Raw genomic sequence first — 14,764 nt, 5'->3', positions numbered from 1 at the left:
CTGCTTGTCTGATTTTGTCAGTTTGTAAATTTAATATGTTCAATAATAATTGGGAAAAAAAATATTTATAGTGGCATAGTCATTCGCCCAAAGCAGCAGGTGAGCCCTAACCTTTCCGCAAGTGAATCTTGCTGACACATCTGATGTATGTATAGCAGTAAGACTCGTTTTTCAAGATTCATCAAAAGACGTCCACCCACGTGTTCATCCATAAAACTACAACACCCGGAAATAACTGAATACTATCAAACGTGTTTTGTGTTTTATCAACATCGGAGCCAGCAAAGAATTACATTGGCGTGAAGGTCCCTCAAACCGGTAGGTGAAGTATTCATAATTTATTCAAGCTTGTCGGTTTTATCTTTTAAATCCCGTTCATCATAATGTGCGACCCACCGTCCTCTGAATTAACCACAAAAAGGTGCATTTCTGTGTGTGTTCGCATTGGGTCAAGACAATCACAAACTTTCATCCATCGCCCCATTTTCCATACTGCTTATCCTGACCAATGTCGCAGGCATGCTGGCCTTTATCTCAGCTGACTGGGCAAGAGTCGGAGTACACCATAAGCCAGCCAACTGCAGAATCATAAACTTGAATCATCAGTTTAGGTCAAAAGATGTCCCTGGCCAAAAGTTAAAAATCTCTAAATCAGAACTGTAACACATAGGAAAACGCTGGATTTTTACTTTTGATTTTGAAAGCAACTGAGGTGTGTGTGTGTGTGTGTGTGTCAACACTACACTATATTCAGGTAGAAGAAGAAAAAGCCAGCAAAGTTAATCATAAAAGTCATTAAAACCTTAAATGTGAAAAAATACAAATTACAATACTGATATATGTTGCAAGTTTGGTTTCCTCTTTTAATGTTTACAAATCACTTGTATATCAGCACTCAAAATGAGGGACAATTCTAAGGATTAGAAGTTTACGGCTGCTTGCACCCTTTTTCAGCTTGTGGAGAAAATTGTGAAAGTGAAAAAGTATTGGTCTGAGTCTAGTATGGCTGCTCTCCAAGCATACTGTATATGGAGTGCCCAAACTGGGGTATTTTTTATGATTTCAGATTCTGAGACTATTTTTGCTTTTATCTCATTTGTATTCATTTTGTCATCCTTGCCAAGAAGGTGATTGTTTACCCAAATAACAAGCTGTGGGTAAAAAAAAGAACTGAAAACAGTACTCAGGAAAAGGAAATGTACATATTTGTCGAAGATCCTGATGAGAAACAAAAACTATGCCTCGGGAAGAAAGATATGAAATTAGGAAAGCTAAATTAAAGTTGGGATGGCACGGTGGCGCAACTGGAAAGCGTTGGCCTCATAGTGATTGAGGACCCGGGTTCAATTCCAGCCTTCCCTGTGTGTTCTCTCCATGGGTTTCCTCCGGGCACTCCGGTTTCCTCCCACATCCCAAAAACATGCAACATTAATTGGACACTCTAAAATGCGCCTAAGTGTGGTTGTGAGTGCGGCTGTTTTGTCTTGATGTGCCCTGCGATTGGCTGGCAACCAGTTCAAGGTGTACCCAGCCTCCTGCCTATTGACAGCTGGGATAGGCTGCAGCACTCCCACGAACCTTGTGAGGATAAGCGGCAACGAAAATGGATGGATCGATAAATTAATGTACAGTGGTACCTTGACATACGAGTAACTCGACATACGAGTTTTTCGAATACGACCAGCTGCTGGGCCAATTTTATGCTTTGTCCTGCGAGCCAGGATAAGACGTACGAATGACTGTCAGTTGATGGGGCCATGATCGTTAAGATGCTGAAACGCACAGGTTCCGCTCAGGTCTTTGATCTTCACTCTGTGTTTCTGTTTGTGCACCTAGGCTTGGTAGAATCTCTGTGCAGCTGTGCTTGCACTTGTTATTTTGCATGTATTAGAAGTGAATTTTCAACCATGGGGCCCAAGAAAGCAATTGCTAAGGAAACCAGTGCGAGGAAGACGGAGATGTTGATGGATGTGAAATAATCTCCAGCCAGGGAAAGTCTCTCTAGGATTTTGTGTTGAGGAAGAACCAGGAAGTGACGGTTTCTGCAGTAGCTAGGTTGAGTGTTTTTTTTTTTTTGGTTTATACCTATTGTACCAGCAAAAAAATACCCATTTTTTTCATCGTGTTAACCAAAGTGCCAGCTGGTTGTATAGCTGGATTTTTTTCGAACACTTGGGAGGATGGATTCAATCTTCACATGTTTCCAAAAGACCCGGTTTGTTGTGCAAAATGGATTGCAGAAGTACAAAGGACATGAGCTTTGTGGTTTCTAAATGACAGGTACAGTGAAGAAAAGAACTATTTGAACACCCTGGTATATTGCAAGTTCTCTCACTTAGAAATCATGGAGGGGTCTGAAATTTTCATCGTAGGTGCATGTCCACTGTGAGAGAGATAATCTAAAAAGAAAAATCCAGAAATCACAATGTATGATTTTTTAAAATTATTCATTTCGTGATACATTATGATTTTAGCTCCTGAGCTGATCTTACAGGCTAGCGAACAAACTAAACTAAAATTACTGTCACAAGTGTTTTTTGATGGTGGTGCGCACAGGCGCAGTGGATTATGGCTAACCCTATCTTTCAATACTACTTTTTATATTTTGTCCTTTTTTTTTTTGGCTATTGTGCTCACGTACACTTCGGCATCACGCTGCTACAGACAACAGGAACTTTGGACTTGGGATTCCAACACAAAACAGTCTCAGATGACTTACCGCTAACACCACATTCCAGGCAAGTGAGCCAGACCGCCATGGATTGTTGTTGTCTATTTAGCATACAGCGAATAAAATAAGTATTTGAACACCCTGCGATATTGCAAGTTGTCTCACTTAGAAATCATGGAGGGGTCTGAAATTTTCATGTCCACTGTGAGAGGGATAATCTATAAAGAAAAATCCAGAAATCACAATCTATAATTTTTTTTAACAATTTATTTGTGTGATACAGCTGCAAATAAGTTTTCGAACACCTGTCTATCAGCTAGAATTCTGACACTCAAAGACCTGTTAGTCCGCCTTAAAAAGTCCACCTCCATTCCATGTATTATCTTGAATCAGATGCACCTGTGTGAGGTTGTGAGCTGCATAAAGACACCTGTCCACTCCATACAATCAGTAAGACTTAAACTTGTAACATAGCCAAGACCAAAGAGCTGTCCAAAGACACCAGACTTAGTGATGAGCATCTTCAAGCCCTACTGAGGGTCTCAACTGCTTCCTTCCTCAAGCCAAATGTGGCTCGGCTATGTGAGAAGACGCGCTGCCAGGTTTCTACCAGGAAGAAGTAGGCAAGAGAAGCCATGTTCAGAACAGTTCATGTTGAATGTTCCATTCATGTTCAGAAAGTTAAAGGTTAAAGAACTGTTTATTTGTGCTTATTTATTTATTCATTCATTTCCATCTTATTTTATGTTAAAAAATTAATATATTTGACAACATTGGAATGTTTTTATCAGAGCATTTCTTGTGGAAAACCTGATGTGGCTCAGTCTCACTCAGACTCCAGCGGCCCTCAGTTAAATTGACCCCTCCGTACAGGGCACTTAACCACGCCTCCTGAAGTGACGTCACGCCACATGCGCTGACGTAAGACAAACAGTAAAAATGGCAAATACAATACAATACATTCTGAACTGAGACAGACTCCATGCTTTTGATTTCATTCAAATCAACAATATATTATAGATTCTAAATCCAATACATTCTTAACTGAGAGAGACGCCATGCTTCTGATTTCATTCAATCATTCACACGTAGCAATGTTATGCTAGCGGAGAACGTCTCATTCATTTATACGAGACGTGTATTAAAAATCAAATTTAGGGCATATCTTCGTGCCAACACAGTCTGGTTAAGTTTCGGCCGCGAGCCAGCAAGAAATCAATGCGTTTGTGCAGTCCGATCATCGCCAAATATCGCTCAACAAAGAATAAGTGTGTCAATTGTTCACACGTAGCAGTGTTATGCTAGCGATGAACGTCTCATACATTTATACGAGATGTGGATTAAAAATCAAATTTAGGGCATATCTTCGTGCAAACACAGTCTGGTTAAGTTTCTGGCCGCGAGCCAGCAAGAAATCAATACGTTTGTACAGTCCGATCATCGCTAAATATTGCTCAACAAAGAATAAGTGTGTCAATCGTTCACACGTAGCAGTGTTATGCTACCGGAGAACGTCTCATTCATTTATACGAGACGTGGATTAAAAATCAAATTTAGGGCATATCTTCGTGCAAACACAGTCTGGTTAAGCTTCGGTCACGAGCCAGCAAGAAATCAATACGTTTGTGCAGTCCAATCATCGCTAAATATCGCTCAACAAAGAATAAGTGTGTCAATCGTTCACACGCAGCAGTGTTATGCTAGCGAAGAACTTCGAATTCATTTATACGAGACATGTATTGAAAATCAAATATAGGGCATACCTTCGTGCAAACATATGTGTTCCGGTTGATATTAGATGGATTTAGTTGATGATGCGGTCTTCCACAAAGTTTGATCTATCGAAGGCATTTTTCGTACTGGGTCTTCGGTTTTGGAAAGGGTACGAATCGAACTCCACCAACTAGCCTTTCAGGATACCTGTCGTCACTATTACAAAGTCCGTGACTACACCTCTTAACCATATTTTTTGTTAAATAACCCAAATACGCGATAAAACGCTAACTAAACCTATACTGGACCATGCAATGTTGTCTGAGAAAATGGCGGGAGCAAAAACGGGCTTTGGTTTATGCAGATCTCTGGCCTCTGATTAGTCAGTGACGCAGATTGCGCAATATCCACTTAGGGGTCAATTGAGTTTGAGACCCCTGATCTAAGCCTATCTCCTGCATCTCTTACACCAGCTGCCCTCATGTCTTCCCTCACAACACCAATCAATCAATCAATCAATCAATCAATCAATCAATCAATCAATCAATCAATTAAATTAATAAAATAAAATAATGTACAGTCCTCTTTCCGCATGATGGACAGACACAAATTAATTAATTCATTCATTTTCAGAGTTTCTTATCCTCACAAGGATCATTGGAGTGCTGGGGCCTATCCCAGCTGTCAAAAGACAGGAAACTGGGTACACCCCAAACTGGTTGCCTTCCAATTGACCCCTCCGTAGAAATTGCGTCATCCACATCACTGACCAATCAGAGGCCAGAGATCTGCATAAACCACGCCCCTTTTTTTGCACCCGCCGTTCCCCCAAACAATGTTGCATGGTCCAGTATAGCTTTTGTTTAACAATAGATATGGTTAAGAGGTGTACTCACGGACTTTGTAATAGTGACGACAGGTATCCTGAAAGGCTAGATGGTGGAGTTCAATTCGTACCCTTTCCAAAACCGAAGACCCAGTACGAAAAATGTCTTCGATGGATCAAACTTTGTGGAAGACCGCATGATCAACTAAATCCATCAACCGGAACAGATATGTTTGCACGAAGGTAATCCCCATATTTGATTTTCAATACATGTCTCATATAAATGAATTAGCAGTTCTTCGCTTGCATAACATAGCTACGTGTGAATGATTGACACACTTGATCTGTGTTGAGCGATATTTTGCGATGATCAGACTGCACAAACGTGTCTCTGTTCGGCGACTACCGAGCTAAGCTAAACCGGACCTTATAAGACGTGCAAAATGTAAAATCTATACAAATAAGTGTATTAACAATGTCAATTGTGCAAAGGGAACAGTTTAAAGTGACGAATTGTGCGGTCTACAAAATCTAAAAAAATAAATAGATTAAATAATAATAATAAGAAAAAATCTATATTACTGATACTGATTGGACCAGCAGGATGTGAGTGAGTGTCCTAACATGGCACAAGGCAGAAAAACAGGTTCGCTGATCAAGAGTTCAATGACTTAATTGCCAGAGGGAAAAAACTGTTTGAATGCCTGCTACCTTTGACTTTCATTAATCTGGAACGATTTCCGAACAGAAAGCGCTGAAAGAGTTGGTGGCCAGGATGTGGAGGATCTGAAAGAATCCTGCCTGCTCTGGACCTAGTTTACGTTGTGTGTAAGTCCTCACTAGTGGGTAGAGTGGTGCCGATAAACCATTCAGCCCTTTTGATTGTCCATTGCAGTCGGAGTTTGTCCTTTTTTGTGACGGCCCCAAACCAGACTGTGATGGAGGTACACAGTACTGATTGGATGACTGCTGTGTAGAACTGACTCAGCAGCTCTTGTGACAGACTGTGCTTCATCAGAAGCCACAAGAAGTACATCCTTTGCTGGGCTTTTTTGAGGATGGAGTTTATGTTTGTCTCCCACCTGAGATCCTTTGAGACTGTAATTCCCAAGAACTTGAAAGTCTCGACAGTTGCCACAAGACAGTTGGGCAGCATCAAGGCAGCTGCGGTGAAGGTTGCCTCCTGAAGTCCACAATCATCTCAACAGTCTTTAGAGCATTCAACACCAGGTTGTGTTGACCACACCAAAGCTCCAGTCCCACCACTTCCTGTTGATACGCAGACTCGTCTGTCATGGGCATGGCTTGGCCACAGTTGTGGGCAGTGCTTCCTGTGAGTGGCAGGGCCAATCCACTGCTCTGGTGGTGCCCCCTCTGACAGCTGTCACCAGCTGTTTGTCATTTGGACTGTAATTAGAGCCGACATTTAAGTTTGAGTTTTGTCACTGGCATCCGCCAGTTTGTTGCATTCTGTTACCGAGTATGGAGACTGCGTCTGGAATAAAGCCACGCCTAAAATCATGCCATTGTCTGGATGTCCTGCATTTGGGTCCGCCCGCGCACCGCTGGCTCGTGACAATCACTGTCTTAGATGAGGTCGATGATCCTGGTGTCATCTGCAAACTTCAGGAGTTTGACAGTCAGATGCCACGAGGTGCAGTCGTTAGTGTAGAGCGAGAAAAGTAGAGGTGAGAGGACACAACCTTGGGGTGCTCCGGTGCTGATGGAGCGTGTGGCTGAGGTGGTGTCCTCGATCCTCACCTGTTGTGTCCTGCCAATCAGGAAGTTGTAGATCCACTGGTAGATGACCGGCGAGACGCCAAGCTGGAGAAGTTTGTAGGAGAGGAGTCCTGGGATGATAGTGTTGAACGCAGAGCTGAAGTCCACGAACAGGACAGGTATGGGATGAAGTGTAGATCTATGTTGACTGCATCATCCGCAGTCCTGTTAGCTCGATAGGCAAACTGCAGTGGGTCCAGCTGGGGACCTGTGACACTTTTGAGGTGGTCCAGGATAAGACACTTCAGTCAGTACAGTCAAAGCAGGCGGAATGTACACACCGACTATAATACAAGATGTCTTACAGTTAAAAAAAGCAACAACTCTAAAACCAGGCTGCAGTGTGTGCTTAGCTGTGTAACGTCCATGCACCATTTCTTATTGATGTAAAAGGATATTCCACCACCTTTTGATTTCTGTGTTAGCTCCTGGATGCGGTCCACACGGTGAAGTTGAAAGCCCGGCCGATAGGGTAATGCCAGCGTCCGTGGTCCATCCACAAAGCCAAGTCTCTGTAAAGCACAGGGCTGCAGAACGTCCAAAGTCTTCGCAGGTCCTCATCAGAAGCAGAAGTTCATCAATTTTGTTGGCTAGGGAGTGTAGGTTCATGAGATGAATCAATGGGAGTGCTAGTCGATGTCCTCTTTTACGCAGCTTAACTTGTGAACCGGCTCGTGCCCCCCTCCGTTGCCGACGCGTAGCCTTGAAGAGTACACTGACGAGTAACTCTGGAAAAAGATTCAGTAAATTGGTGAGAGTTGTGGGACAAAAGTTAGGAGAAGACTCTGAGGGTTTACCAATGAGACATTCATTAAACTGGACAAAAAGGAAGCAAAGACACCAGTTCAAGTCTCGCGAGGAGAGAGGAGAGGAACTGTGTCATACAATTCACCACTGTACTCTCTGATTATCCTCTCCTCAGCACCTATATTTATTTAGTTTCAAGATGCCCCTTATTTACATGGATATTACAAAAAGGAGGCGGCAAGCAAAAAAGTTGGAAAAAAAGTGTACTTGTTTGTTCATGTGCGTGTGCATGTGTATGGAAGATTGCTGAGTACATCTGTCGTCATCATTTCTTTAACAGGCAGCAGTTATAACAGTTCTGATTGTTGGAGGGCGCTTTTTTTCCTCCGCGTGTTTGTTTAATTTCGGGTAGTGAGAATGTTGTTATCCAAATAAAGGCTGGAGATGATGAACAGTTTCTTGGAAGAATTTACTTACAGAATATTCCGGGCACTTATGAGTTACAGACAATGGCTGTAGAGAGCAGATCACAAGTGCGAAGGTACAGAGAAAGCATACATCCTTTATCTTGTCAGAAGGGCGGACTAAGGGTGGTAGAAAACCTGTGGCATGAGATCGGGGCTTTCCAGTTAGACAAAGGGTTTCTTTCTCAACCGGTTCTAACTGGCAATGGATTATTACAAAGTGTCCAGTATGCAGTTCATCAAGGTTACCCTACGTGCAGAGATGCGATCAAGGACACATCTGGCTACAGAGCAGAGCCCCACTGAGGACATTAGGAAATTATGGAGTCATGACTAAATATGAGCATAAGACATACTTCATGATGATTAGATGTTTCTGTTCTTGCTATCTCCTGCTAGGCGGCTGCCACGTTATAGAGCAGAGCAAAACATTTCTTTACTGAAAGCAGATGTATGATAATTATATTCACAATTATTCCTACAGTTAGCAAGTCCTCTTTTGTGTACGTGAGTCCTGAGACGCCCGAAAAACACACAAACATAAACAGTACCAGACAGTACGGGCCGACAGCAGCTACAGTGGTAGGCGCCATCTTTCATCACTTTAAACTGCTCCTTTGCCCTTTGCACTGGTCTATAACTGTGAACCGCGAACGGTTAAGATTACTTAACTGCTCTAATACAGGAGCAGTTAAGGGTACTCTGTATAAGCTTAACATAATGTGGGGCATTGACACACTCTTAACTGCTCTAAATGAAGGAGACTCAGCATCTTGCACACTGTGACTCATAAGGAATAGTTCCTATTAATTGAATCTCTCTTGTCTTTGTTCTTCTTAGTTTGTTTTTTCTTTGTTCTGAATGTCGTACCAGGGCGGCATCAACTGCCAGAGACAAATTCCTTGTGTGTTGTTACATACTTGGTCATTCAAGCTGATTCTGACTGTCTCCTGAGCGCCATCACATGGTAGTTAACATACACACCAGAACATATGTTAGCATGCATTCTAACAATGTAAACATTTTGTTCAGATGTACTCTATTGGACGAGTCACATAACATTTGCAGACTTTGCATCTCAGTGTGCACATAAGACAGACCGTCTATTTAGCAGAGTTTAAGACTTCTAAATGCTCCCTATGGTTGTGAAAATACGGTACATTATGAAAAAAAGACCCAAATCTGCAAATATGTGGGGCCTCAAACGGTGAACAACGAATGGGCAAGAGCACACGATATTCCTGTGAGTGTTTTTATATTACATACATACAGATGTATGTGTTTATAAATGGTGGTTGTTGAAGGTAAGTCACCCAACACCAGTGATAGAATACTAATTCCACCTAGCTTGATAACGGGATTTTCCAGCGACATTGTCATTGTCATGGCAATTTCTAAAACTATCGTGTCTTCTATTTAAATATACAAAGTGTGTGATTCCTTTTGTTGCATCTTTAGTTTTAAATTAAAGGGTATGGAATGTCTATTTTCTAACACAAATTATCTTATCTAGACAAAAATACACATTCAACCTTACCATAAAATGTGTATCTTGTTTGATGTTTTTACCGAAAAATATGTGTTTATGAATTAAAGTCCGCAAACATTGACCTTGATTCCCATGTCTGAAAAACGCCTCCTTTCGTGTGGTGGACCTCTGACGTCACATCAGGAAAACATTCTGTTGTGGAACTAGCATTAGCCTCGACCCTTGCTTGTTTGCGTTGAAGAAAAACCCATTCGTTTAGAAAATTGCTCAGTGATTGTAAGCTAAAACAAATCCCTAAAAATGGTGAACACATTTGTGTTTCAGTTTTGTACCAAATCAAATTATTCTGGTCACAGTTTACATTATTTTCCCAAAGACCCAAGCTTCAGAAGACTATGGGTAAGGTTTTGCAAACGGAGTGGGCTAATTTTCCCAAATCCGGTCAGCAGTCTGTCATATGCAATGAACATTTCACTCCGGACTCTTTTACTGGTGGACTCATGTCTGAGATGGGTTTTAAATGTTATTAAGTGTGATCAGTGCCTATCATACAGTCAGTTCTGACACCTGAACAGATCAGGATTGCTCAAGGAAACAAACGTGAACTTGGATCAGTCGCTGAACCAGGATACGGTTCAACAAGCTCAGGCCCCCTCCCCCAGAAAGTACCAAAACTGCAAAGAGCTTTTGTTAAAAGACAAGTTGTGGAGGTATGTTAATAATCTTTTATTTCCTGAAAACTCTGAACACTGTTGACATGGTTGAATGAAAGAAGCATGTCGTTCTTAGCGAAAAATATTTTATTACCGCAAACCGTTTGACCATTCCCAAGTAGAAAAACAGGATAATATTGTGTACAAATGGCGGCACGGTGGAGCAGCTGGAAAACATTGGCCTCACAGTGCTGAGGACCTGTGTTCAATCCCAGCCCACCCTGTGTAGGATTTGAATGTTCTTCTTGTGCCTGCTTGGGTTTTTTCCGGGATCTCTAGTTTCTTCCCACATCCCAAAATTGCCCCTAGGTGTGATTGTGAGTGTGGCTATTCGTCTCAATGTGCCCTGCGATTGGCTGGCAACCAGTTCAGGGTGTACCTGGCCTGTTGCCCGTTGACAGCTGGGATAGGCTCCAGCACTCCCGCGACCATTGTGAGGATAAGCGGCTAAGAAAATAGACTGATGGATATAAAAATTTCATTTGTTTATTTAGTTAGTTGTACAATTTTTTTTTAAAAATAAAATACTAGGTAACATTAAAATGAGCAGTATTACATACTGTACTAGTCACTCACAAAATAGGAGACTTGTTTGCAACTTATCAAAAATAATTTATGCACCATGAAATAGAATGAAATAAACCTGTGCTTTATCCATACATTTTTTCTAATTTTATAAACTTTTAACATTATTTTTCTTCATTAATTACAGATATTACAGAAAGCATCTTCTGCATAAGAGGTTGACATCGAACCAGCAGATGCTGATCCTGAGAAAGCCCAAGCTTTCGCACATGTGTCAAGATTTGTGAACAGCAGACAGTATCCTGGAATAATTATTTAAACCTCTGATGTTTTCAAAGTACTCTTATTGAAAGACGAAATAATAATTCTGTGCAAATGTTATGTAACATATTTATACAAAATAAAATAATATAGTTCAATAAAAATGCTATGATTCTAGTTCTGTGGTGTTTACTTCATATACAAACATATAGATGATTTACACAAAGAAAAAAAAATCAAGATGTAGACCATTTAAATCCTGTGTACTCTTCTCCCTCTGAATTAGGAAAGGTGTCACCAATCTTTGACACACAGCAGGATGGAAGCGCCACGCGGTTACTTCTGCCAAAATGTCCCCAACACCATCTCACAAGCTGTCTATAAGCAGTATGTCGCATTAACCCGAAAATAAGAAAATAAACTCATATGACAATTTTCCAGAATGGGACTTTGTTTGAACAAGCATTGAGAAACTACTACAGAAACTACCAAAACTGCAAAGAGCTTTTTCTAAAATACAAGTTGTGGTGGTATGTTAATAATCTTTTATTTCCTGAAAACTCTGAACACTGTTGACATGGTTGAATGAAAGAAGTGTGTCGTTCTTAGCGAAAAATATTTTATAACCGCAAATCATTTGACCATTCTCAACTAGAAAAACTAAATATTGTGTACAAATGGCGGCACGGTGGAGCAGCTGTAAAGTGTTGGCCTCACAGTTATGAGGTCCCGGGTTCAATCCTGGACCCACCTGTGTGGAGTTTGCATTTTCTCCCTGTGCCTGTGTGGGTTTTCTCCGAGCACTCCAGTTTTCTCCCACATCCAAAAACATACAACATTAATAAGACACTCTAAATCAGGGGTCACCAACGCGGTGCCCGAGGGCGAATGGTAGCCCGTGAGGACCATATAAGACCCCTGCGAGGTATGTTATAAAAATACCATAAACCACACATTGTTACTATCTTACGTGAATTAAAATTTTAAAATACCTAATGTCATTTACTACAATAAATTAAAAAAATATTTTATGTACGTGTAATGAACTGAGTCAGGTCATGTAGCCCTTCATACAATCGGTGCTCACGAAGTAGCCCTCAGCCTCAAAAAGGTTGCTGAGCCCTGCTCTAAATTGTCCGTAGGTGTGATTGTGAGTGTAACTGTTGTCTGTCTCTATGTGCCGTGCGATTAACTGGCAACCAGTTCAGGGTGTACCCAGCTGGGATAGGCTCCACCCTTGTGAGGATAAGCGGCTAAGAAAATGGATGGATGGATGAATGTAAATCGCACGGCACTCAGGCACAGCTGTTAAGCGTGGCCTCACAATTCTGAGGATCTGGGTTCAATCCCGGCCCCACCTGTGTGGAGTTTGCACGTTCTCCCCGTGCCTGAGTGTGTTTTCTCCAGGATCTCTGGTTTCCTCCTACATCCCCAAAACAAGTATTAATTGGTCGCTGCCGATACTGTTGCGTGAATTGTAAATAGATCTCCAGTACCCATGGATTCAGACAGCTGGCAATAAATCCTCAGTGCCCCATCATACACTGCAGCAGATGGTCGAGATAATCTGACATTTTCTGGTGAATATATTGACTCTCATGGGAGCAAAACCTCTCCTGTTGTTTGCATAGGTATGCAGCTTTTACATGCACACCTGTGGATAAAATAATAACTAATAAATATATATAATAATAATAATAAAAAATAATCAATTAAAATCTGTTCATATTCACAAACTTCTACAGGTCAAAGACCCACATCAATCCAGTTAACAGAACCATCGATTCCATTTACATTTGTATTTTAACCATTTAGTGCCTAAACAAAACCCCAAGATACTGGTCTAAAGCTTTCAGTATAAAGTTTTGTAGTTTTGCTCATGAAATTCTGGGAAAATTCGACTAAAATGGGGTTTGGATGGGTCTGGGTACTGTCTGTTTTTGGCATCAGTTTACCACGTGAAATTATATTTATGGTGAAGCAAGATATCACCAGCTATTGGTCTCAAATTAACGTGGCAACATTTTAAACGGATTTCGACCATTAAAATCCTTATTTGTGAAAATATATCAACTTGGACTGTGGACTACGTTATCAGCTTCTGTGTGTTTTGGTGCAATAATAAACAAGCCTTGTACACGCAAATTAGATGTCGCAGTTGTCGGGTTGTTGCATACCAATTTACTAAATATAATATATAAAATAAAAATAAATAAAAATAAATAATTTGCATAATTTTAAAACAAGACCAAAAACTTTGAGTATACATTGACGATCTCGAAGCTTTTACCATTTAGCAGTTTATGACAACATAAACAAAAGAAGAATGTCACAAATGCTTACTTATCAGTTAATGACTAAATAAACAAAAGAAGAACTTCACAATTGCTTATCAGTCTTTGTTTCCCACATGAGGCATGTCGTCATCCCTGGGTCTGACTGCTTGCTCAGTACCTTCATCGCCAGTTTTTTTGTCTGCATTCGAACGGGTGTGCTGTCTAACTGGCTCAAATTGATAACCTTTAATGCCTTTATAAACTCCGTATTCTTCACCGTCTTTGTGGGACCCTTCAGAATCATGTTCAGCACTCGAATTATCGTAAAATGCGTCGTCATTCTTACAATGCAGTCCAATGCCCGAAATTATGTTTTTGTTCAGTTATTACGTGACGTCACTCTGTCGTCATGTTTTTCCAGCAAATCCAGCAATGTATGATCATTTTTTAGCGGATAATCGAAAAATAAAAAGGTTTCCTTCATAACGGATTTCAAATTCAAATTCAGCATAAAAAAATGTATAATATAAGCAAAAGGTGCATTGAAGACTTAACATACCCTTTAAAGTACAACTTGGGTGTCATTACCCAGTTTAAAGGCCATGTGTCATCCCTATAAACATTCTAAAATAGATATTGGAATGAAAAATACATATAACATTATTCACTACAATGTCCATACGAAAAAATAAATATGAGCGGAGATCTATGTGCAAAGTTGCAGAAGTGTCATTCGACTTCCAAGTGGTCGCCATATTGACTGCATCAACTGTCTGTGACGTCACCCCAGACATTCGCCATATAAAACATGCTGTGGCCCCGACTATGGTACACGCCCCTTCAGGCATGGAAGCTCTTTTTGAAGAAGAGAACATCTCACAATCGAGTGAAGTGTCCGGGGCAATATTACCCTATTGTTTCGAGGCATATTTAGATGATATGCAGATTACTTCTAACAACACACTCCCAGACAGTATATATGAAACAGCCTGGCCGAAGCCGTGCTCGTCCGCGAGGCAAGGCTTGGGCAGCGGCTTGTCCGCTCATCTACTATGAGACACGGAAGCTCTTTTCAAAGACGAGAACATCTCCCAATTGAGTGAAGTGTCAGGGGCAATATTACCCTATTGTTTTGAGCCATATTTAGATGATAAACGGATCACTTCTAACTAACCAGACAGTATGTATGAGCCAGCCCTTCGCTGGCAAGCCGGACGCCGAAGCCGTCCGACTCGCACATCGCCACATTCAGCACCCCTATCATACGTACGCGGATTTTCTGTTCGGTTATGAGAGACGG

At 41.1% G+C, this 14,764-nt stretch overlaps 1 protein-coding gene across 2 annotated transcripts in view; it reads left to right on the top strand.

Annotated features, from left to right (window-relative positions):
- Nucleotides 1–266: 266 nt before the first annotated feature.
- aldh3b1 (aldehyde dehydrogenase 3 family, member B1) overlaps nucleotides 267–14,764 on the top strand; it is a 140,865-nt gene continuing 126,367 nt past the window's right edge. For both annotated transcript variants that reach the window (XM_061845073.1, XM_061845074.1), the window contains exon 1: nucleotides 267–318. The gene's annotated coding sequence lies outside the window, so the exon portion shown is untranslated. The remainder of the gene's footprint in view (nucleotides 319–14,764) is intronic.

The sequence above is a fragment of the Syngnathoides biaculeatus genome, chromosome 16 (genome assembly GCF_019802595.1).
Source record: "Syngnathoides biaculeatus isolate LvHL_M chromosome 16, ASM1980259v1, whole genome shotgun sequence".
NCBI lineage: Eukaryota > Metazoa > Chordata > Actinopteri > Syngnathiformes > Syngnathidae > Syngnathoides > Syngnathoides biaculeatus.
Note: the sequence above shows the minus strand (reverse complement) of the source record. Positions and strands in the feature narration are given on the sequence as shown.